At 39.0% G+C, this 24,080-nt stretch overlaps 1 protein-coding gene across 1 annotated transcript in view; it reads left to right on the plus strand.

The window, feature by feature from the left end:
* The first annotated feature begins 18,231 nt into the window (after positions 1-18,231).
* Positions 18,232-24,080, plus strand: part of LOC105467586 (potassium two pore domain channel subfamily K member 10) — a 165,324-nt gene continuing 159,475 nt past the window's right edge. The window contains exon 1 of the mRNA XM_011717307.3: positions 18,232-18,300. The gene's annotated coding sequence lies outside the window, so the exon portion shown is untranslated. The remainder of the gene's footprint in view (positions 18,301-24,080) is intronic.

Genomic DNA, 24,080 nt, shown 5'->3' on the forward strand with positions numbered 1-24,080 from the left:
TTTGTAAAAGAGCAACATGTATTATTCTGAACACAGTTGAGTCTAATTTTCTTCTACTCTGGAGATGATTACTTTATCGTAATCCGGGGAGGCTGTGATTTGTATTGATTTAGAAACATTTCACTGGAGAATTATCCCTCAGAAAGCCTTCCCTTTTCAAGGATAGCATAAAGAATAACACTAATGATGTTTTGTAAAGTAAATACTGCCACATGTTATTTCAATAAATATTAATGGGCACCTACTATGTGCAAGGCTACTTGGGTCACGTTTCCCCCACAGATTCTACAGAACAACAGTACTTTCTCCAGTTCATTTACATCCCCTTCAGTGATGCTCTGGGATTTACCTGCTTTGAATAGCATCACTGGAAGCTGGGGGTCTATAGGGATATTGTAAAGTGTCAGGAAACACAACAGCCATTGTTAAGTGTGTGTTGGATTCAACCTGCTTTGAATTCTAGCTGTGCTTTTCCCCAGCAGTGTGGCCTTTACTAAGGGCCTCATTTCTTTATCTGCAAAATAGCATAATAATAGTGTACTATTCATGTGATTGTTAAGAGAATGACAGGAGGTAATACATTTAAATAGCTTACCACAACGTTTGACTGTCATAGTTTGGGTTCCTCTGGAACAAGAATTCAAGTACAACTAGTTTATTTAGGAGATGGTCCAAATAAACACTAGAAGGGGGACATGGAAGTGAGAAAGAGAAGGGAAGGAAGCCAAAAAAGGAATGTTATCAAGCAAGTTACCACTGTGGGTAAGTGGAACTCAATTCCACCAGGAGGGAGCTGGGAAACAGTACAGAACTCAGCACTTATCCTACCCCAGGGGTGGGGAAGCTAGGGCATTGATCCACCATCTACCAACTGTACTTGTCTAAGGACTGTAAGGGCCTTAGGTGGCTAATTCCCTGGTCTTCTGACCTTCCCTATTGGCATAAAAGGAAGCTGCCACGTTCAGAGAAAGCTCTAAGCAGTAAGGTGCATGCACTGGCTGTTGAAGTTGGCATTGGCGTTCAAGAAAGTGGCGAGGGTTGAGGAGATGGGGGCTGAGCATCAGCAGTGTCTGCTGCCTAGGCAACAGGGGCCATTCAACACGCATTTACTCTTTGTATTTTAAAATCTCATTAAGTGACCTTTTAGGATCTTTTCATATTGGCTATGCCTGGCACAGGGAGGGCGTTTGTTGTGAACACTGGTTTTTGACTGCCTAGCACCTTTTCCCTTTTCTTCCTGTGGGAAATTCATCCCAGGCCTTGATCTTCCCTCCTTCCCAGCCTCTTCTTTTCTCCTAGCCCTCTATTATCACAGGAAATGGGAATGGGATCCAGGAGAGTACTCTCAGCCAGCTGGCTTCAGGTATTGATTCCAGGTGGGTGTGGGGCCCCAGTCAGCACACCATCCTATCGGCAACCTCCCTGGGACATAGCTGCTAGAGATTGTAGTACTTTTTCTGCTGCGTCTGCTAAGCTGGAAGAGAGAGACAAAGAGACTATAGAATACATCCTGAAGACACTATTTTATCACCCAAATACAACTCTGCTTGAAGCGAGCTATGCATCTGGCCCTACCAGTTATACGAGCTGTATTAGTTTGTTCTCATGCTGCTAATAAAGACATACCTGATACTGGATAATTTATAAAGGGAAGAGGTTTAATTGACTCACAGTTCAGCATGGCTGTGGAGGCCTCAGGAAACTTACAATTACAGATGAGGGGGAAGCAAACACGTCCTTCTTCACATGGAGGCAGGAAGGAGAAGAATTAGAGAAATGCAGAGTAAAGGGGGGAAAGTCCATTACGAAACCATCAGATCTCATGAGAACTCACTCATTATCATGAGAACAGCACAAAGGAACTCCCCTGGTCAAGTCAGTCACCTCTCACGAGGTCCCTTCCCCAACACGTGGGGATTACAATTTGGATTACAATTCAAGATGAGATTTGAGTGGGGACACAGAGCCAGACCATATCATAAGCCAACAAATTCTTTTCTGTTGCTTGCAATCTAAGAGTCCTACCTGTCAGAGCATTTAATATGTACCCATAGCACTTCATGCCCTCAGATTCTAAGATTTATCTTTTAGCACATCACCTTTCAGTGTAAGTTCCCCGGTAGTTATAAAAGCTGCTTAGCAAGATGCTGGAGGCAGGTATGTATTGCTGGCATCATTATATAGCAGAACATGCTTCCTCTCAGGTGAGGTTTTGGTATTTCATACATTATTGCTCAGTCACAGTGTTAAAAAACTTCGAATTACCCCATAAGAAAGTCATTCACTTCGCAATTCTTTCAACCCTAATTACATCAAGGATAAAGTCTCTGTTTGTTACTAGTATGTCTTTAGCACCTCTCACCCTTGCTAATCTCCCTTTCTAACAAAGATCAAAGCTTGGGCTCAGGGCACAGTATTTAGATAAGATTTGAGAGTATCATCTTTGTTGTGCTTATTTATGGCAATTTCTACAGTAGTAATTGGGCTTCGTTTTCAAGATTTCAGTTACCCATGGTCAACCATGCTCTAGCAATATTAAGTGGAAAATTCCGGAAATAAACACGTTCTAAGTTATAAATTGTGTGCTGTTCTGAAGAGCATGATGAAACCTTGCACTGTCCTGCTTTGTCCCATGTGGGATATGAATCCTCCCTTTGTCCAGTGTCTCCACGCTGTCTCCACTTCCCACTAATGAGTCACTTAGTAGCCCTCTCAATGATCAACTCACATCATCATAAGAAGGGTGAGTACAGTACAATGCGATGTTTACAGAGAGAGAGAGAGAGAGAACCTAAATTCATATAACTTTTGTTACTGTATTTTGTCAGGGTTGTCCTATTTTATTATTAGTTATTGTTGTTAATCTAGTCCTGTGTCTAATTTATAAATTAAGCTTCATCATAGGTAGGTATGTATGGGAAGAGACAGTGTGTGTTTAGGGTTTGGTACTATCCATGGTTCCAGGCATCCACTGGGGATCTTGGAATGTATTTTTCATGGTTAAGAAGGGACTGCTGTACTGTTCTTCCAATTATAATTGAGCCAGTTTCTTTTAAAAATACGGTTAAGTTTTAAAGTGAGTAAATTCAAGGGAAAACTATAAAGTAATAATAGTACAGGGGGTATAACAATATGGCAAAAGCCATGTAGGTGGTACTTAGAAGTCTTAGCTTTGGGAATCTCTTGCTTAGTATAGTGGTATCCCTGTTTCCAAACGGAGGAAGGAGGGAGTAGACAAGGATCCATTCAAATTGGCACAGGCTGCTTCACTGGTGTGATTTTCACTAAAGGACAAGTATGGTTCATTGAGGGAGGAGTCTCAATTCATTTGCAGGTAAAAACACAGAACGCTTATTTATCCCAACCACTATTTTCAGCTCTGCTGTAACAAAGTCCCCTCCTCATTGGGTTATAGGGGCTCTTTATAACACTTCAGCCTGATGCTTTAGCTTTTTGTCATTTTCGGTAATTAAAAGTCACTTTCAGTTTTAAAGACACAGCTCTGTTTATTTAAACTTTAATTTTTTTCAGATCCAAAGCTTCTCCCCGACTCCTCCTAGCACTGGCTAGACCAGTGGGCTCCAGGGCTGGCATTTGAAGGAGCATGATCTGCTTTCAGATACCTGCTTCCTCCTACCTCCATGCACCTGCTTCTCTGATGCTGGGCTGGAGAAGGAAAAGGAACAAGAAAGACTCAGCTCCTTATTTGACTTGTCTTTACGTAGCTCTCATGGGTGGTTGACACTGTTGCTGTCTGAGGGTTCAATGTAGACAAGTGGTGGCTCCAGCGTTCCCCTCTGATGACAGCCTCCCCAAGCAGCTTCCCCAGATGTTGGTAATATGTTGTGAGATTTGACTTCCAATGAAGACCCTCTGTCTGCATTTTCCCCCACTGCTTCAGTGTACTTGCTTCCTTGACCCCTGCTGCAGCAATCCCCAGCTAGACTGTAGGCCCCAGACTCATAGACTTACAAGTACCTGTGGGATCTTTTTCTGTACTTCTTGGGATCTGGAACTATGGGAGGGATGCAAAGAATCTTACCATCCTCCATCATGCCTTGTCTTCTTAATTCATTCCCCTCCACCTGGATCACAGGGGCAGATGAGCAGATCCACTGACTAACATAGACATATTAAACCAGGGAGTGGAATCGCATTTCCCCTTTTGTTGGCACCTACAAAAGAATGGTTCTCTTGGGACCTGTCTCCCTTGGTTTTCACACTGCTATAAAGAAATACCTGAGACCGGGTAATTTATTAAAACAAAAAAGAGGTTTAATTTTGACTCACAATTCCACATGGCTGGGGAGGCCTCGGGAAACTTGCAATCATGGCGGAAGGGGAAGCAGGTATGTCTCACGTGGCAGCAGGGGAGAGAGGGAAGTAAGAGCAAAGGAGAAGAGCCCCTTATAAAACCATCAGATCTCATGAGAACTAAATCACTATCATGAGAACAACATGGGGGCCCCCATAATCCAATCACCTCCCTCCCTCCACATATAGGGATTACAGGTCCGTCCCTCAATACATGGGGATTACAGGTCGAGATGAGATTTGGGTGGGGGCACAGAACCAAACTACATCAGAACCTGAGTCCCTGATACTATGGAAGTTCATACCAACCTAGAAGGGCTACTATCTTCAGACTTTCAGAAGAGGGAACTAAATGTTCTATTACTTACAGTTAGGCATAATCCTATTCAATCACAGTCAGGCTTTTTGTAGCCTTCAAACTAGACTATGAAAATGGAATCTCCTAGAAATTACCTTTATTGACAACTTGGAATAGTTGTTAATGCAGAACGTACATTACAGACTGCCTGCTTGGATGGGACTGAAAATGTGACAGTATTTCTACTCTTATATGTGGATATTTTTATAGTTTGGAGCAATTGGAAGACTGACTTGAAATGAGCCAAACCCATATCAGATTTTATTAGTGGTTGCCTTTTCCCCATTATATTCTCCGCTCTTGAGATTATCCAGAATAATTGTTCTAACAATACTAAAGGTTTGGCAATTGCATGGACACATTACAGAGTAAAGAATTATAAGATCAAAATTCTTGGCTGGTATGGTGTTAAGTGGTTGTATGAGTTTGAATAGATACATCTCTGAGTCTCAGTTTCCTAACCTTTAAAACAAAAGAGTTAAATTGCAATAAATGTTGCTTCCAGTCCTTTATTTCTATGAAAAACTTGGTATTTTTAAGACAGCTTTTTCAGCTACTGTTCTGACAAAGGCCAAATCTCTAAAACTTTGGAGTTATTTTAGGACCTGTGCTATCACAAGCTGCTCTATGAAAGATGGCAGATTTAGTGTTAGTGATTTCACTGATATTTTGCTCTTAGAAAAATTATTCATGGCCTTAAATCATGTTCAAACACTCAAATTATTAACACTATCATTTATAAAAAGTGAAACGTTTCAGGGTGAGGAACCAAGTTATTCTGTCCAGTACCTCCTTCACTGATTGGAATGGGACATCTTGTACTGAACCTATAAGTAGCTTCTTCTGTATGCGCTTTCATTAAACGGGATGTTATTGTTTGTTTGTTTTTTGCAAACTCCTTGGTGTCTTCTAGTGGTTACAGTCTAAAGCAGACATTATAAAAGACTGAAGTGGGTAGGGAGTTGAGATAATTATATCAGGACAATAAGTGCTAAGTCACTAGTATTGTTACCAGGTGTATTCACTGCCCAGGTACTTTGCCTTTTCAATAACAGGCATAATTAAACACACTCCCAGGCTGCACACTGCATATAACACCAAGTGATAACCCATGACCTAAAGGGGCTTGTGGCCAAAACTCATTGCTTGTTAAGAATCTCTGCCTGTTGGGCATGGTCAGGCCTGTAATCCCAGCACTTTAGGAGGCCGAGGCAGGCGGATCACCTGAGGTCAGGAGTTTGAGACCAGCCTGGCTAACACGGTGAAAACCCGTCTCTACTAAAAATACAAAAATTAGCCAGATGTCGTGGTGGGCACCTGTAATCCCAGCTACTTGGGAGGCTGAGGCAGAAAAACTGTTTGAATCCAGGAGGTAAAGGTTGCAGTGAGTGGAGATCGCGCCACTGCACTCCAACCTAGGCAACACAGTGAGACTCCATCTCCCCCACACACCCTCCAAAAAAAAAAAAAAAAAAAGAATCTCCTAGGGTCGGGTGCAGTGGCTCACACCTGTAATCCCAACACTTTGGGAGGCTAAGGCAGGTGGATCACCTGAGGTCTGGAGTTCGAGACCACCCTGGCCAACATGGTGAAATCCCATCTCTACTAGAAACACAAAAATTAGCTGGGTATGGTGGTACATGCCTGTCATCCCAGGTAGTTGGGAGGCTGAGGCAGGAGAATTGCTTGAACCTGGGAGGCGGAGGTTGCAGTGAGCCTAGATTGCACCATTGCATTCCATCCTGGGCCCCTCCTGGGCCCCAAGAGCAAAACTCTGTCTCAAAAAAAAAAAAAAAAAAAAAAATCTCCTGGAAGGCCAGAGTGGTGGCTCATGGCTGTAATCCCAACACTTTGGGAGGCCGAGGTGGGAGGATCACTTGAGCCCAGGAGTTTGAGACCAGACTGGGCAACATAGTGAGACCCTGTTTCTACTAAAAAAAAATTAGCTAGATGTGGTGTTGTGTGCCTATGGTCCTGGCTACTTCTACTTGGGAGGCTGAGTCAGGAGGATCACTAGAGCCTGGGAGGTTGAGGCTGCAGTGAGCCGTGATTGTGCCATTACACTTCAGCTTGGGTGACAAAGTAAGACCCTGTCTCAAAAAAAAAAAAAATAAATAAATAAAAAGAATTTCCTGGGGAGCTTTTTAAAAGGTACACCTGGGTTTCTCCCACCCCCAGAAATTCTGATTGAATTCATTTTGGGTTGGACTTGAGCGTTGGCATTTTTTTTCCAGATATCCTCTCCTGATTTTCATGTGGAGCACAGTTAAAAAGCACTGAGGATATACTGTTACAGGTTCCTTATACTACAAATAAAGTGGTGTAATATATTTGTAGGCAGACTGATTAAACACATGTGTTGTAAACCTAGGGTAACCACTAAATATTCTTTAAAAATTCTTATATATATTGTCTGTAGAGGTAATCAAATGGAATCCTAAGATATATTCAATGATTCTGAGAATAGGCAGCAAAAAAGGAGAAAAAATGAGACAAAGAAATGATGAAACAATAGAAAACAGCTAGTAAGAAAGTAATTTTAATGCATTTTACACATTAATGATATAAACACTAATTGAAAAACATTGTCAGACTGGGTAAAAAACAAGAGTCAACTGTATGCTTCTTTGAAGAAATCAACAAGTTGATTCTGAAATTTATTTGGCAAGGTAAAGAAACCAGAGTAGTCAAAACAATTCTGTAAAATAAGAACAAACTATGTAAATTGTTAACATTAGGGGAAGATGGGTGAAGGAAGGGTAGATGGGAACTCTTGCAGCTCTTCTTTAAGCTTAAAATTATTTCAAAATAAAATGTTAAAAAGCTTAACCCTGTTTATTAGGTGCCTAAGACCATGGGAATCCATCCCTTGCATCAGTGTGACCTTCATGTGAGACATGGAGTCAAAAGAGTGCATTTTGGAGCTTAAAGTTTGACTGCCCGGCTGGATTTTGAACTTGCACGGGGCCTGTAGCCCCTTCATTTTGGCCAATTTCTCCCATTTGGAATGGGTGTATTGACCCAATGCCTCTACCCGCCTTGCATCTAGGAAGTAACTAACTTGCTTTCGATTTTACAGGCGCATAGGCAGAAGGACTTGCTTTGTCTCAGATGAAACTTTGGACTGTGGACTTTTGAGTCGATGCTGAAATGAGTTAAGACTTTGGAGGACTATTGGGAGGGCATGATTGGTTTTGAAATGTGAGGACATGAGATTTGGGAGGGGCCGGGGGCAGAGTGATATAGTTTGGATTTGTCCTCACCCAGATCTCACCTTGAATTGTAATATGTCAAGGGAGGGGCCAGGTGGAGATAATTAAATCATGGGGGTGGTTTCCCCCACATTGTTCTCATGGTAGTGAATAAATCTCACAAGATCTAATGAGAAATTCCCTTGCACAAGGTCTTTTGCCTGCTGTCATGTAAGGCTTGATTTTGCTCCTTGTTCACCTTCAGTCATGATTGTGAGGTCTCCCCAGCCATGTGAAACTGTGAGTCAATTAAACCTCTTTCCTTTATAAATTACCCAGTCTCAGGTATGTCTTTAATAGCAGCGTGAGAACAGACTAATACATCAGGTATTATATGAGTTTAAAGATGAGGAAACTGAGGTACAATGTGATGAAATAATTTTCCATCTATTTGCTAAGTACCATATTTGATATTGCAACCTAATTCTGTCTGACTGTAAAGGTTGTCCTCTTTGATTAGTCAACTATCTTTTAAGTTGTGTTTCCCCAAATAGTTTGTAAGCTTGAGGAATAGGACTGTATCTTTTTGTTTGTTTGTTTTTGTTTTCATTCTAAGGTGGAGATGAAGGTTCATACCTTTGTATTCCCAGCACCTGGCAGAATGACTGTTTTAGGGAACGTGCCCAACAAGGATTTGTTGGTTGGGATAGCATTTCTGTCCTCAGGAATGTGTGTTCTTTGCCATCTTCACGTTTTCTTTTACAAAGTCATATCAACATGCTAGTATGTAACAACCCAACATGCTTCTCCCCCATTATTCCCCAGCTCAGTATCATTGTTGGAATCAAGTAGAGGAGAACATTAAAAAAAGATAGTCAGAAATGCTGCAAAAGTAGGTGCATTCAGAGAACATCACCTGCTCTTTCTATGGGCACTTGAATGCTGTATGAGTCAGGGTAGGCCAACTGCTGTAACAGACCTCCCCTACTTCCCTGCCCACATTTCAGGGATCTTATATTATAGACAATTATATTTTCTTTATGTAAATTCCAATAGACAGGGGTAGAGGGGTGGATAAGTTGAGTTCCTTGTAATCATTCTAGGATCTGGCTTATGGAGGCTCCACCATCCTTCAAACACAACTTCATGGTTACCTGGGCATGGACATCCAGCTGGCAGATGGGGGAAGAGACAGCAAGGAGAATTAACCATGGAGGTTTTCATGGGCAAGGTCTGGAGGTGGCCCACATCATTTCTGCTCATATTCCATTAGCTATAACCTCAAGAGAGGCTGACAAATAGAGTCTAGCTATGTGCAAAGGAAGAAGAGGTTATGGGATTGGTTGTATACATGGATATTAATGACTGTCTTAGTTCATTTGTGTTGCTATAAAGGAATGCCTGAGGCTGGCAATTTACAAAGAAAAGATGATTATTTGGCCACTGTTCTGCAGGCTGTACAAGAAGCATGGCACCTGCTTCTGCTTCTGGTGAGGGGCCCGGCTGCTTCTACTCATGATGGAAAGTGAAGGAGGGCTGATGTGTGCAGAGATCACATGACAAGAGAGAAAACAAGAGAGAGAAAGAGTGGGAAGGTGCCACTAACAACCAGCTCTTCCAGGAACTAATAGAGTAAGAACTCACTCATTACCATGAAGACTGTACCAAGCCACTTATGAGGCATCTGCCCCCATGACTCAAACACCTCTCATTAGGCCTCCAACTCTAACATTGGGTATCAAATTTCAACTTGAGATTTGGAGGGAACAAACAAAACCAAACTATAGAAATGCCCAGATGTGGATTCATTTTTAGGGACAGGCTGGACTAGGCACCCTAGAAATCATCACAGCAGCAACCACTAAAAATAGAACTGACAGCGAATCCCTCCTCCTCAGCATTAGTTGGAGAGACTCTCTCACCTCTTTGCTGGTGCTCCATTGTGTAATCTTCTGCTTTGCCCTCTGCATGAGCAGTTTCTGATGACAAATGCATTGGAATAAATGGACATAAAAGAGAACAAAGCTCCACTTGTTTCAATAAACCCCAGCTGTCAGGACACATCTCTTACACCACAAGTACCGATCCCAAGTGTTTCTTGGAAGTGATCTCTTTAAACTGAATCAAGTCAGAATGCACTTAACATTCATCATTTCCTGCTTTTATGTAGCTTTGTAGTATAAGCTCTGTGGGATCTTGTCAGACCCTTTGTTGTTGAGTAATAACACATTTGTTTGGAAAAAAGAAAGACAGCAAATTAGAAAGCATGAGTTTATTGCAGCAAATGTAATAGGGCTGCTTTTCTTCCTGGGAATGGGCTGTCACTGTAGCTCAATGTCCTCACCATGGCCATTCTCTTTAACACAGGGGCTAACCTTATGGTGAGGTAGGCCACAATCAAGGCCTACCTTGATTGGTAAGTGAGCCCTTACCAGCCAACACCTTGATCTCCAGAGCTGTGAGAAATAAATTTGTGTTATTTATAAGCCACCCAGTCCATAGCAGTTTGTTATAGCCCCTATCCAACAGCCTGGAAGAACCATAGGCATTCACCAAAATCAAGATTTTCCCAGCCTAATCAAAGCACATAGAACACTTCATTATTGCATGGAAATGTGGTCATTTACCAGGTGAGGTTTACATGCATTTTACAATGTAAATCATATGTCTTTCCAGTTGTTTTCAGGGTATTTTGTCTCCAGAAATCATTGAATTGCAGCTTGTCATATATTTACACAAACCAAATTAAAAAGCTATTTTGTACTATGTGAAATATAAAATGAGCATGAAATGATTTATATACAAGAGTGGTTATGTAGAGTCTAGGTCCTACACCATCATGAATGCATACCAACCAATGACATCTTGACCTCTTGGACTACAAGTGAACATAACCATTCAATGCTAACTTCTTGGTCCTGAGCTGTTACATAATGTGTCAGCTCTAACTCTCAGAATGTACTAACTAGAGTACTAGTAGTTTAAAGGATTTTTTCAGGTAACATTGAACTACAGAAAATGTGAATTACTCATTACTATGGTCTAAATGTTTCTAAATGTTTCTGTCTCATTCCTAATGCCAGCACATTGGGCATTAGGATTTAATGTATGAATTTTGGAGGGGACAAAAACATTTATTGAGAGGTATCTCTCCGGGACATGGCATTAGGAATGGGGCCTTTGGGAGGTGATTAGGCGAATGCTTTTGCAAAAGAGGTCTCAGAGAGATACTTCACCTCTTCCTCCATGTGAAGACACAGCAAAGGAACAACAGTTAGTAGAAGACTAACCAGGAAGTGAGCCCTTACCAGCCAACACCTTGATCTCCAGAGCTGTGAGAAATAAATTTGTGTTATTTATAAGCCACCCAGTCCATAACAGTTTGTTGTAGTATCCTTAACAGACTAAGACATCCATGGTTAATGATGAATAGTAATGACAATGATGATAATAATCTCAATAAAGTCTGAAGACACTCTAAGAATGTCAAAGGGCAAAAGAGAAAATGTCAAAGATAAAAAATAATAATGATTTAATCAGATTTTACAGAAAAGTCCAAGAAAAACTTTAAAAGTATAATCTGTCTTACTTGTGTCCTGGAACTGAGTGTCTTGCTGTCTCTGGAGTTCAGTCTGTTTCTCTGGGCTCATAGCTCCGAGCCTGGTGAGGCTTGGCTGAGGATGGGGCTATCAGTTAAGTGGTATGTTCAATCCTGAGGCTAAGAGCTTTCTAGCTGCCAGGCTGCTATTACATGGTGCAGGGAGTAGGGACTGCCTTGTCCACAACAAGAAAAATCTCCTCCCCTCAGTCAGACAGGTGGATAGTGAGGAACGTGGACAACATTTCTCAAGCACCTATTAAATGTGCAATATTGAATGCTCAAGTGGTAACACAAGATGGTAGTGGGTGGGAGTGGGTGGAGGAAGACAAGAGCCTGAACATAGAAATCAGAAGATGAGACTTGAATTATGTTTATGTGAATATGGTTTTTCCTCCAACTCCTACCTTGCCTGTATGTTCCTGAAGGACAGAAGCACCAATGAGGTTCAGCAGGGGATAGGGAGAAAAAAATCTCAGCTTAGATTCTAGTTGAATCAATCTGATCTGATTCCGCTCTTATTTAATCCCCATATTTTTCCTGTATACAATGAGCATCAAAACAACTATGTCAAAGGGTTGTTTTCACATTCATTAGGTGTTTGAGGTTAGCTTCTCTTTCTCTGGGGTCTTGCTTATAGTAGATGCTTGATAGAGAACTGAATTAAGACTATTTTTATAGAATTCCTGAATGTTAAAACTGGAAAAGCCCTTCAAAATCATCTAGGTCAACTATCTCATTGAATTTAATTACACTTCTCCTCATTTTAGGAGTTATAAATTGATGGGAAATAGCTGCTACTATCAAAATATAATGACATCTTGTCTATTAGATGGGAAAAGATGAAAAGTCTGATATAACCAATATCTGTGAAGATGCAGGAAAGCTTTATCTTCACACCTTACTGGTGGATGTATAGATTGTCTTAACTCTTCTAGGGTACAATCTGGGTGATATGGACACAAAATTTAAGTGTATATATATTTTTTATTTAGCAATCTCATATCTAGAAATTTATCCTGTGGAGATAGTTGGACAATTGTACATAACATGCATGTAAAAGAATTTTGTTTGTAGTATTACTCATAATAACAAAATGCTGGAAATACCCTACATATTTCTAAACAGGAGATTAGTTAAATAAATTATGACACACTTATGCAGTAGAGTGTATGACAAATCTATATTGATTGGAATGTAAACACCTTCACAATGAATTGAATGGGAAAAGCAGGTCACAAAACATCATGCAGAGTAGTTTCACGTATACAGTTATTAAGAAATGCATGTGGCCAGGCACTGTGGCTCATGCCTGTAATCCCAACACTTTGGGAGGCTGAGGTGGGTGGATAACCTGAGGTCAGGAGTTTGTGACCAGCCTGACTAACACAGAGAAACGCTGTCTTTACTAAAAATACAAAAATTAGCCAGACGTGGTGATGGGTGCCTGTAGTCCCAGCTGTTCAGGAGGCTAAGGCAGGAGAATCGCTTGAACCTGGGAGGCGGAGGTTGCAGTGAGCTGAGATTGCACCATTGCACTCCAGCCTGGGTGACAAGAGTGAAACTCAGTGTCAAAAAAAACTCAAAAAAACAAAAAAAGAAAACATGCACAGAGTGCTGTTGGGATGATAGTCACCAAGATTTTAACAGTTGCCTTTGCGTGACTTAGGCTGATGTTTGCCTTCTTCTTTATACTCTTCTAAAGTGTCTGGATTGTCTACTTGAACATCTATTAACTTTATAATCAGAAAAAAATCATGAAGCTATTTTCAACTTGAAACAAAAGACAGAAATATCAAAGATCCCTTCATGTTGCCCAGTTTAAGAGTGGTGCTCGGGCAGCGTCACTGTATAGACTCCAATTTTACTTTTCTTATTTACCCTGACTGCCAACCTAGTTATTTCTGCAGTCATAACTGCAGAAAGCCCACAACTCAATACTTCCCACTTTCTTCATCTCTCCTTTTGGGATTCTGGGACGTACCACAGATCTTTTTGAAAAAAGGTAGTAAACAAATAAATAATAAAAAGTACTCTTGTCTCTCCCTAATTGTAAAGCTTACACCATCAAATAGGTTTCTATTTTCCTAAATAAAGGCAAGTGTTTGACCATCATGTAACATTAATCTGCCCTTAAGTGACATCCAAACAAAACAGATTTCCTCTCTTGTGATTAAAGAATTTGAAGGACTACCGGGCAAGATGCAGGATGTGTACTGTGTACTGGTTGCCATGGTTTTGACTGAGGATGGGCTATTTAAGCTTATCCTTAATTTGGATAGGCATGAGTCTCAGCTTTGCAGGGTTAAAAATGGTGTAAAAGACATGGCTGTTTTTAGACTGAATGGAAGTCTGGCTATAGTAACAGCTAAAATTAGAGGTCCTTATCTTTAATTAACCCTTTGGTTTCCGAAGCAAATAAAGAAATTAATTACAATAGATTCTTTTCAGAAAGTAAGCTGGCATGACAGAAAAAGCTGATTTCTAATTACATAGGCGTTTTTGAACTGACATCCTAATATTCTTTTTTAAAAATCTGAAGTATGTATTGAAAAGGCTTATTTTAGCTTTAAAATCAGCTAGTCAGTTCCCATGGCAGCTTTACTCTGTTGAAGGATTTGATTGTAACCAATTTAATGTTTTTAGCAGCTAATTTATTTTTCCATTTGCAAATAGCACTTTGAAGCAAACAGGAGGTGGGCTCTTAATAGTTTACCCTTGAGTCTATTATCTATATTATTTCATGCAACATGCCACGCATTATTAAAATGCAGATGGTAGACTGAGTTCTGTGAAGAGTGAAAAAAATTTAGAAATATAAAATAAAATAAAATGCAGATGGTCTCTGTATCAAAGACTTCAACACTGAAGGTAAACAAAAATCTATATAAGTTGGATAAATAAGCATTCAATAACATCAAACTCAAGATTTTCAATTCCTTGTTTTGGAACTGCAAGAGCTCTTTGATGGACACATCGTATTTGGAGAAACCATTCAAATTGGAATCAGAAAGTGGAAATTCCAGTTTTAGTCCTGTCCGTGGGTGGCTCTAGGATTTGAGGCAAATCACTTAACCTGCTGAGGCCTCAGTTTCCTTAATTGTACACTTATCAGCTTCGAGGATATTTGGACCAGATGAATTATCTGTTTTATTTATTTTATTTTATTTTTTGAGACAGAGTCTTACTCTGTTACCCAGGCTGGAGTGCAATGGCGTGATCTTGGCTCACCGCAACCTCCACCTCCTGGGTTCAAGCGATTCTCCTGCCTCAGCCTCCCGAGTAGCTGGGATTACAGGTGCCTGCCACCACACCTGGCTGATTTTTGTATTTTTAGTAGAGATGGGGTTTCACCATTTTGGCCTGGCTGGTCTCGAACTTGGGACCTCAGGTTATCCACTTGCCTTGGCCTCCCAAAATATTGGGATTACAGGCGTGAGCCACTGTGCCCTGCCTGAATTACCTATTTTAAATTTTTTATTTCTTTTTAAATAGTTGAATGCTTTCTTCAAATAAAGCCCACGTAGAAGCCCATTATGAAAACAGAAGTGGATTTCTACTTCTTAAAGGTGTCCTGGGGTTGGCAGGGTCCTGAGTGCTTCTCTCTTCTCCCTTTTCTAACCCCCTTGAAACACCAAATAAGAGCCCACAGCGCTCCTCAGTGGATAATTTCAGGGCCATTTGTTTACACAAATTTTAATGTCTCATTTTATCTTAAAAGTTGGTCTGTGGTTCTGAGAAATCTCAAAACATAATGCCATAATAATTTTTTTAAAAGATAGAAATTTTCGTCCGGGATTGGTGGTTCACGCCTGTAATCCCAGCAGTTTGGGAGGCCAAGGCGGGCGGATCATGAGGTCAAGGAGACCATCCTGGCCAACATGGTGAAACCTCGTCTCTACTAAAAATTAAAAAATTAGCTCGTATGGTGGCGTGCGCCTGTAATCCCAGCTACTCTGGAGGCTGAGGCAGGAGAATCGCTTGAACCAGGGAGGCGAAGGGCGCAGTGAGCTGAGATCGACACCACTGCACTCCAACCTGGCGACAGAGGGAGACTCCATATCAAAAAAAAAAAAAAAAAAAAAAAAAAAAAAAAAAAAGAAAAGAAAAAAATTTTCATACTATACTAATGAAGATAAAGCATAGCAACTTTGAAAACATAGTATTTTTTTTTTCTGACTTTATGGGTTAGAAAAACTGTTGCTTTCCTGATACAAATGCTCCTCAACTTACAATGGGACTATATCCTGATAAACCCATCTTAAGTTGAAAATATTCTAGGTCAAAATGCATTTAATCCCCCTAACCTACCAAACATTACAGCTTAGTCTAGCCTACCTTAAATGTCCTCAGAACACTTACACTAGCCTACAGTTGGGCAAAATCATCTAACACTAAGCCCATTTTATAAAAAAGTGTTGGTTATCCTAGAAACGAATGGTTGCATGAGTACTTGACTACTGAGCACATTGCTTTCACACTGTGGTGAAGTAAAAAAATTAAATAATCATGAGTTGAACCATTGTACAGTTGGGGACTATCTGTATTTTGACATCAAGGAACACTCAATTGAGTCATCTCCCCACTGCCTGTTTGTTATGAGACCTCAGAGTCAAACGATTTACTGCTTGATGCATGCCCTTGGCTGTTTTGTCTTTTTACAAACGTCTACCCATTGACTCATCACTTCATAATTTTTATATTCTTTTGGATTTTTTTTTGTGGCTTTGCACAGTCCACATACTCCATATTCTGAATAATAGAATGCTGCTTATTAGGATAACTTGTCTACCCTCAATGTTAATCTAGCCTCTGCTAGTGTAAAGAAAAGTACAAGAACACTTTTATTTACAGAGGAAGCTGCAATATTGAGAAGAGCTCTGGTTGGATTAAACACTTGTGAGCTCACATGGAGGAAGCTGGTGTTTGGGTTCCAAAATGGAGATTTTTATGAAAACCCGATCACTAGTTATTCTATGTCTACTAAACATAGACTACTCATGGGAAACAGTGATAATATAAGAAAGAATAACAGATATCCTCAGACTTTCTTCATTATTTCAAATAATATTTCAGGATCAACAATGGCAGCTATGCCTGATTCTTGCTTTACTTTAATGTTTTCAATAGCTGTGATCTTCACAGGAATCAATTGTGTTATAATCTGCAGATGGAAATTATGAGTGCTTCCTGGCACTGTGCTACACAGATAAAATAAAGCTGAATAAAAGTACTATGATTTAATAATATAATCTCTAGGAGAAAAAATATTATACACACCCCTAACATTTATGTGTTTCCCAAACCATTATACAAATCATTTATAGAGAAATCACACCAACCACCCACCGCTTGTTAAAACAGAACAAGTATTTTAACATTGAAATGCAACTTTATAAAACAGCAAGGGAATTAGAAATAGAAGGAAATGATAGGCTGGAGACTTAACTGTTTCTTCCTTTTTTATTTTAAACTTTTAAAGTGTAATGCATGTTCAGAAAAATACACACAAGGGCTAGCTAGCTGAATTTTCACCAGCTTAACACATTGGTGTAATTAGCACCCATATCAAGAAACTGATTATCTCCAAACTCCCTAAATTCTGCTCTTGCTTCTTCTAATCACTGTCCTTTCACCAGGGTTACCTGGTATCTTGCCTTCTAATAGGATAAATTAGTTCAGTCTGTTTTTAACTTTTCTATAACTGGAATAATACAGTATGTACTCTTTTGTGTCTAGCTTCTTTCATTTAACTTTTATGTTTGTGAGATTCACCTATGTTGTTGTTTGTAATTGTTCATTCTGATCAAGAATATTAAATTGTGCAACTATGCCACAATTTATGGACCATTCTACTGCTGATGTTCATTTTGGTGCTTTTATTGTTTTTAACTGCTACAAATTGTGTTCTAATGAACATTCTTGATCATATTTTTTGATTACATATCTAGGGGTAAAATTGCTGTGTCATACATAGAATAAACATATGTCCAAATTCATAGGGACTGCCAAATAGTTTTCCAAATGGTTGTATCAATTTGCATTCTCAACAGTAGTGGGCAAGAAATCCTGGGAATTTTCTTCCACCTCTGCCATTCCTGAGACAGCAAGAACAACCTCTCCTCTTCCTCCTCCTCCTCAGCCTACTCACTGTGAAGATGATGAGGGTGAAGACCTTTGTGATAATCCACTTCCACTTACTGAATGTTAAATGTATTTTCTCTATCTTACGATTTTCTTAGTAACACTCCCTCTTCTCTAGCTTACTTTATTGTATTAATAAGAATACAGCACATAATACATATAATATACAAAATATGTGTTAATGAATTGTTTATGTTATTGGTAAGGCTTTCAGTCAACAAGAGGCTGTTTGTAGTTAAGTTTCTGGGGATCCAAGAGTTATATGCATATTTCTGACAGAGCAAGTGGTTGGTACCACTAACCCCCATGTTGTTCAAGGGTCATCTGTACTTGCCAACACTTATTATTTTCTGTTGGATGAATAGTGGTAGCAGATTATGGTTTTCTCATTAGCATTTTCTTGAGGACTAATAAAGTTGAGCACCTTTTCACACCTATACTGTCCATTTTAATAGCCTCTTTTGTGAAATAAAATTTCCAGGTTTTTGCCCGATTTTCTGTTTTTTTTTTTTTTTTCTTATTGATTTACAGGAATTCTTTGTACGTAATGGATAATTTCTTCATTTTCTTATGTATAATGAATATTTAAGTGTTCAGATTTTGCTTGGTATGTTTTTATGTTTTCAGGTATTCTGTTTATTATGCACCTCAGGACTCTGTATATTGAAGTCTGGAAAGCTTCAGATGACACTCAGGTAAAAAAAAGTTTCCTTATTCAAAAGTCAAAATTACTGTATGCAATGTGTCATCATCATTTAATGACATTTTAAATTCACATTCTGTTTTTTTAGTTTTAGCCTTTTAATATTGTTCGATACATTGTTTAAAACTGGATATAAAAATCAGAAGGACAAAGGGAAAGGAAGAGATAATAAATGTGCTTTGATTTTGTTAGAATAGACCGTAATATCTCATTTTGGGCATATGTATGGTGATGTTCATAAGACGATTGAAAATCCTGGTTTGGATTTCAGTTTTGCAACTTACTAGTGTTTCCTGGTCAAAATAGCCTTGCAATCACCATATACTGGGGAAGACATTGGCCATTTTGGACTACCTAGTGTCGGTTTTTTGGTAGCAGCACCCAGTACCTTTCTGGAGAGCCATCCTAGATCCACAGCTGGTCTATGTGTGTTGACCCCACCCCTATACCTCCAGCAGAGAGTACGAGCTACTAATTCACACCTGGCCAATCAAGCATCATATTCCTTAGGGCACAGTCATTGGTTTAATGTCGGGCATGTGACCCAGTCAGAAGCATTGACATGTAAGAAGACCTGTGTTAGGACCACAGAGGGAAAAAGACTCTTCCCTGGTGAATTTGACCTTTGGAAAATGAGACGTAGAACTGTTGCAAAGCACCTTGCAACCTCAAGGGAAGATCTTGTTGAAAACAGAGCCAGCCCAGAAGAGGCGCAGCTGAGAGAGAGAGAATTGAAATATTTTGAGTCTTTTGGATCAAGCCATGGCTGAAACAAATGATACTTGGTCTTTTCAGTAATGTGAGCCTATACATTTCTTGTCTGCTTAATACAGTTTGGGTTGGGTTTTCTGATACTTGAAACTGCAAGAGCCTTAACTTGTGCAAATATCTGTCCCAGATGTTAGTAGCATTGTATGTGATATACAAAGTAGCATTGTATGTGATAATGGTATGGCTTGAAGCAGAGACTTTTTCCTGAAAGGTAAATATTCTTTCAAATAATAGTTTTATAATTTAGGCACCAGGATTTAAAGTTTCTTAAGGGTTTGTGGATGGAATTAAAGATTATGGTAAAAATGTTTGGTTAGGTTTTGTTTAATGGTGATAGGTGGGAAAAGTGAAATGTGTGCTCTGTCTATGGTCAAGAATAACTACTGTGCTTCATAAGAGTGATTCCCTAGTACCTGTTTTTCAACTCTCTCCATCAGAATTGCTTGGGGAGCTCGCCATAAATACGCATTTTAGGCCTCTAACCTTGGAGATCTGGATAACTAAATGTGGGATGATGAGTAGAGTGTGTAATTTTAAACAAACTCCAAGATTTGGGAACCAATGCTTTATTACAGGACTCACCCTCCTAATCGTGGGACACAGATGGCTCCTGCTTAACTTTTTCCAGGAATTTTGAACCAGACAAGGGAATAAAACAAAGAGAAGAAACAGAGAGGTACACATAGGCCATGAGAAAAGCATAACTGCTAAAGGACTGAAGAATACTGGGGTGGAGAGGGGAAGGGAAGAGATTTTACATCAATACTGTTTTTAAAGAATCAGAGTTTTCTAGAAATAAAAATAGGTTAGGTGGTTGGTTATAGAAGAAAAAAATAAAAAATATAAATAAAAATAAATTTATTTGGAAATGCAAAGGTGCATGTATATTCCTCATTTCTACCTGGATGCGTGGGGAAAAGAATGAGGAAGAAGTGATCCCAGTTCTCTTTCCTGTGGCGTTGCTGACTCAAAATATATGTCAGTGAGTCGGGCACTGTGGCTCACGCCTGTAATCCCAGCACTTTGGGAGGCTGAGGCGGGCAGATCACTTGAGGTCAGGAGTTTGAGACCAGCCTGGCCAACATGGTAAAACCCCATCTCTACTAAAAATACAAAAATTAGCCGGGTGTGGTGAAATGCACCTGTAATCCCAGATACTTGGGAGGCTGAGGCAGGAGAATTGCTTGAACTGGGGAGGCAGAGGTTGCAGTGAGCTAAGACTGGGTCACTGCACTCCAGCCTGGGAGACAAAGTGAGACTCTGTCTCAATTAAATATATATGTATGTGTGTGTGTGTGTGTATGTGTGTGTGTGCGTGTATGTGTATGTATATGTCAGTGTACAGTTGACCCTGCATTGAACACTGCAGGAGTTAGGGGTACCAACTCCCTGTGCAGTCAGTGATCGGTGTTTAACTTTTGACTCCCCCAAAACTTAACTACTAACACTGTTGACTGAAAGTCTTACCAATAACATGAACAGTTGATTAATACATGTTTTGTGTGTTATATTATTATATACTATATTCTTACAATAAATTAAGCTAGAGAAAAGAAAAAGTTATTAAGAAAATCATAAGTAGAGACAATATATTTACAATTTATTAAGGGGACGTGGATCATCATAAAGGTTTTCATCCCTTTCGTCTTCATGTTGAATAAGCTGAGGAGGAGGAGGAAGAGGAGTTGGTTTTGCTATCTCAGGAATGGCAGAGGTGGAAGAAAATCTGTATGTAAGTGAATTCTTGCAGTTTAGACCCATGTTGTTCAAGATTTTACTGTATTTCACACACATTGGTTTTTGCATGGAGTCACGAAGAAGACATCCACTCCCTTACCTATTTAGTAGTGAGTAAAATTGATGAAAAAACTGTTATTATTAATCATCTCCAAATAAAAATTTTCTAGTTCCTTCAACTCCACTAGCATGCATATCATATATAGTAAAATATAACAGGTTAATTAGAGGACAAATGTTGACTTCAAATACAATTTTGTATGTGAAAAGACTCCAGACTTTGTTCTTAAATACTGTAACCGATGCCCAATAATTGATGTTGAAATTACTTTATAAATCCGGCTCTAGGAAAAATAGCTAATGATTCTCTTACAACCCCAGGAGTATCACATTACACTTCACCATCATTGGCTGTATTTCAGGCAGGAGGGGCATATAGTTTGAACTACATCCTATCCGAATCCCTGTAATAAAGAGCTATGAATATGGGAATTCCGATTTGTATATTACATTGTATGTAATATTGAAAAATTGTTTTAAAAATTTAAATTACTACTTATTTTAAAATAAAAATATTTAAATTTAATAAAATTAAAGCCTTTTAAATTTAATTAGATTAAAATAATTTAATTTAAAATAAAAAATAATTTAAATTTGTTTTAAAATTAAAATTTAAAAATTACTTTCAAACAAATATTTATTTAATTTTAAATACAATTAAAATAGAAATAGAAGCTGAGTAGAACTAACTGTGAGAACCTTTCTTTTAGTCTGGCTATTTCATGTTCTGCTTTAAAATGTAAGCAAAACACATTCTTTTCAGTGCCAAAGTGTTTTTTTTCCTAACCAAACTCAAATCCTTTGATTTAACAATTGACTCAGATTACTTTTTTGGTGCGTGAATTGTTATTTACAGTTCTTTTGGCCAAACCACAATAAGAAGTACTACCTATAACCACAAGACGTTCAAATTTTACTTTTTTATCTACCAGATGAATATATTTATTACTGCAATTATTGTGGCTACTCTGCATCTGGAAGCAAAATATGTAGCAATCTAAATAGCTTAGCATCTTAGTTAGGTTACAGTTGAAAAGCATGGATTTGGGCTCTTACCTGGATCCTGCTACTAACCACGGGAATGATTTTGGCAAATTATCAGGCCACTCTGACCCTCCGTCTCCTCCTCTCTTTTAACAGGGGCTGGGGCCAATGATCCATGTATAGTTCTAAATGTGAATGGGCTGCTAGACACTGGCTGACATAGACTCTTAGGAGACTCAGCCAAGGAAATAGCATACTGTGTCTTCTGGGCAGAACCCAAAAAATAAGAAATAAAATAATAACCAAAGTAAAATTCATTATTTCCTAATGACGTAAAACAAAACAAATCCTGTTAGTCACCTTTGGAGGATGCTAGGGAACCAACTACTTATTCCGACAACTAGTACATAAAGGGAAAGAACTGAACACTTATCCTATTTGTTGTGGTTGGACTATACCTCAAGGTAATCGAATAGATCATAAAGGAGAGTTCATCATACAATAATTCCAGCTAATAAATGCCAAAAGAGTAGAATTAAAATGTTATCATTTTGCAACCCCCAAAAATGGCTCAAGACGATGATCACAAATAGTTGTAAAATAATTAGGGGAAAAGCAAATGTGGAACTTTGTAGTAGGTAGATCAGGCTGACAACAAATGAAACCATTAGCCAATCTCAGTGTCACACAAAAAGATACCCAGGCATTATGGTGATAAGATGTAAAGTACAAAATCCCACCTACGAAGCATTCTTTCCAAATATATTGAACCTGAATATGCTGTAGATCTAATTTCTCATTTACAGGAAATGCAGGGAAGATAGGAACATACTAAAGATACTCAGAGATAAATTAAAATCTGGAAAGTTTTACAACGCAAACAACCTGACCTGGTTTCTTCAACAAATAATTTAGAGGGAAGAAGAAAAGAAGAAATTCATAGAACAAGAGATATGTTACCAGATGCAGCGTATAGACCTGGTTTAAATCTTGTTGCAAGCAAACTAACTCAATAAAGAAAGCAAATATCAGACAATTGGGGGAAATTTGAATACTGAATAGATATCTGCTATTAAAATATTTTGTTAATTTTTTAGGTGATATATCATATTTTGGTTATGTTAAAAAAGGAAACTTTTTTTTTTTTTTTGAGATGGAGTCTTGCTGTGTCACCCAGGCTGGAGTGCAGTGGCATGATCTTGGCTCACTGCAACCTCTGCCTCGGGGTTCAAGTGATTCTCCTGCCTTAGCCTCCCGAGTACCTGGGATTACAGGTGCACACCACCATGCTCAGCTAATTTTTTTGTATTTTTAGTAGAGACAGGGTTTCACCATGTTGGCCAGGCTGGTCTTGAACTCCTGACCTCAAGCGGTCTACCTGCCTTGACCTCCTAAAGTGCTAGGATTACTGGCCAGAGCCACCTTGCCCAGCAGAAAACATTGTTTTCAGAGATGTATTTGAGGTATTTATAGATGGAACAATATGATGTCTGGGATTTGCTTCAAAATAATCCAGTGGCAGGGTGGTGAGTGGGAGTGTAGATAAAACTAGATTGCTCATGTGTTGACAATTGTTGAAAACGGGTTTTGGCATCATGGCACATGTATTCCTATGTAACAAACCTGCATGTTCTGCACATGTATACCAGAACTTAAAGTATAATAATAATTTAAAAAAAGAAAATGGGTTTTGGGCACATGAAGATTCATTATATTACTTTTAGTGAATATCACATTATTCATTATATTACTCTGTTTTTATGTATGTTTGAAAATTTGCCTAATTAATTTTTTTAATGGGAAAAAGTAATAAACACTTTGTGATAATTTATTAAATTGCATACTTAATACTTGTGCAGGTTTTTATATCAATGACTGTATTAGTCTGTTGCTATACAGAACTACCTGAGAACGGGTAATTTATAAAGAAAAGAGATTTAATTGACTCACAGTTCTGCAGGCTGTACAGGAAGCATGGCTGGAAAGGCCTCGGGAAACTTACCATCATGGCAGAAGGCAAGGGGAAGCAGGTACGTCTTACATGGCCAGAGAAGGAGGAAGAGAGAGAAGAGGCTAGTGCTACACACTTTTAAACAACCAGATCTCATGAGAACTCACTGACTTCCATGAGAACAGCAAGGGAGAAATCTGCCTCCATGATCCAATCACCTCCCACTAGGCTCCTACTCCAACATTGGGAATTAAAATTTGACATGAGAT

Source organism: Macaca nemestrina, chromosome 7, assembly GCF_043159975.1.
Source record: "Macaca nemestrina isolate mMacNem1 chromosome 7, mMacNem.hap1, whole genome shotgun sequence".
In the NCBI taxonomy this organism is placed as follows: domain Eukaryota; kingdom Metazoa; phylum Chordata; class Mammalia; order Primates; family Cercopithecidae; genus Macaca; species Macaca nemestrina.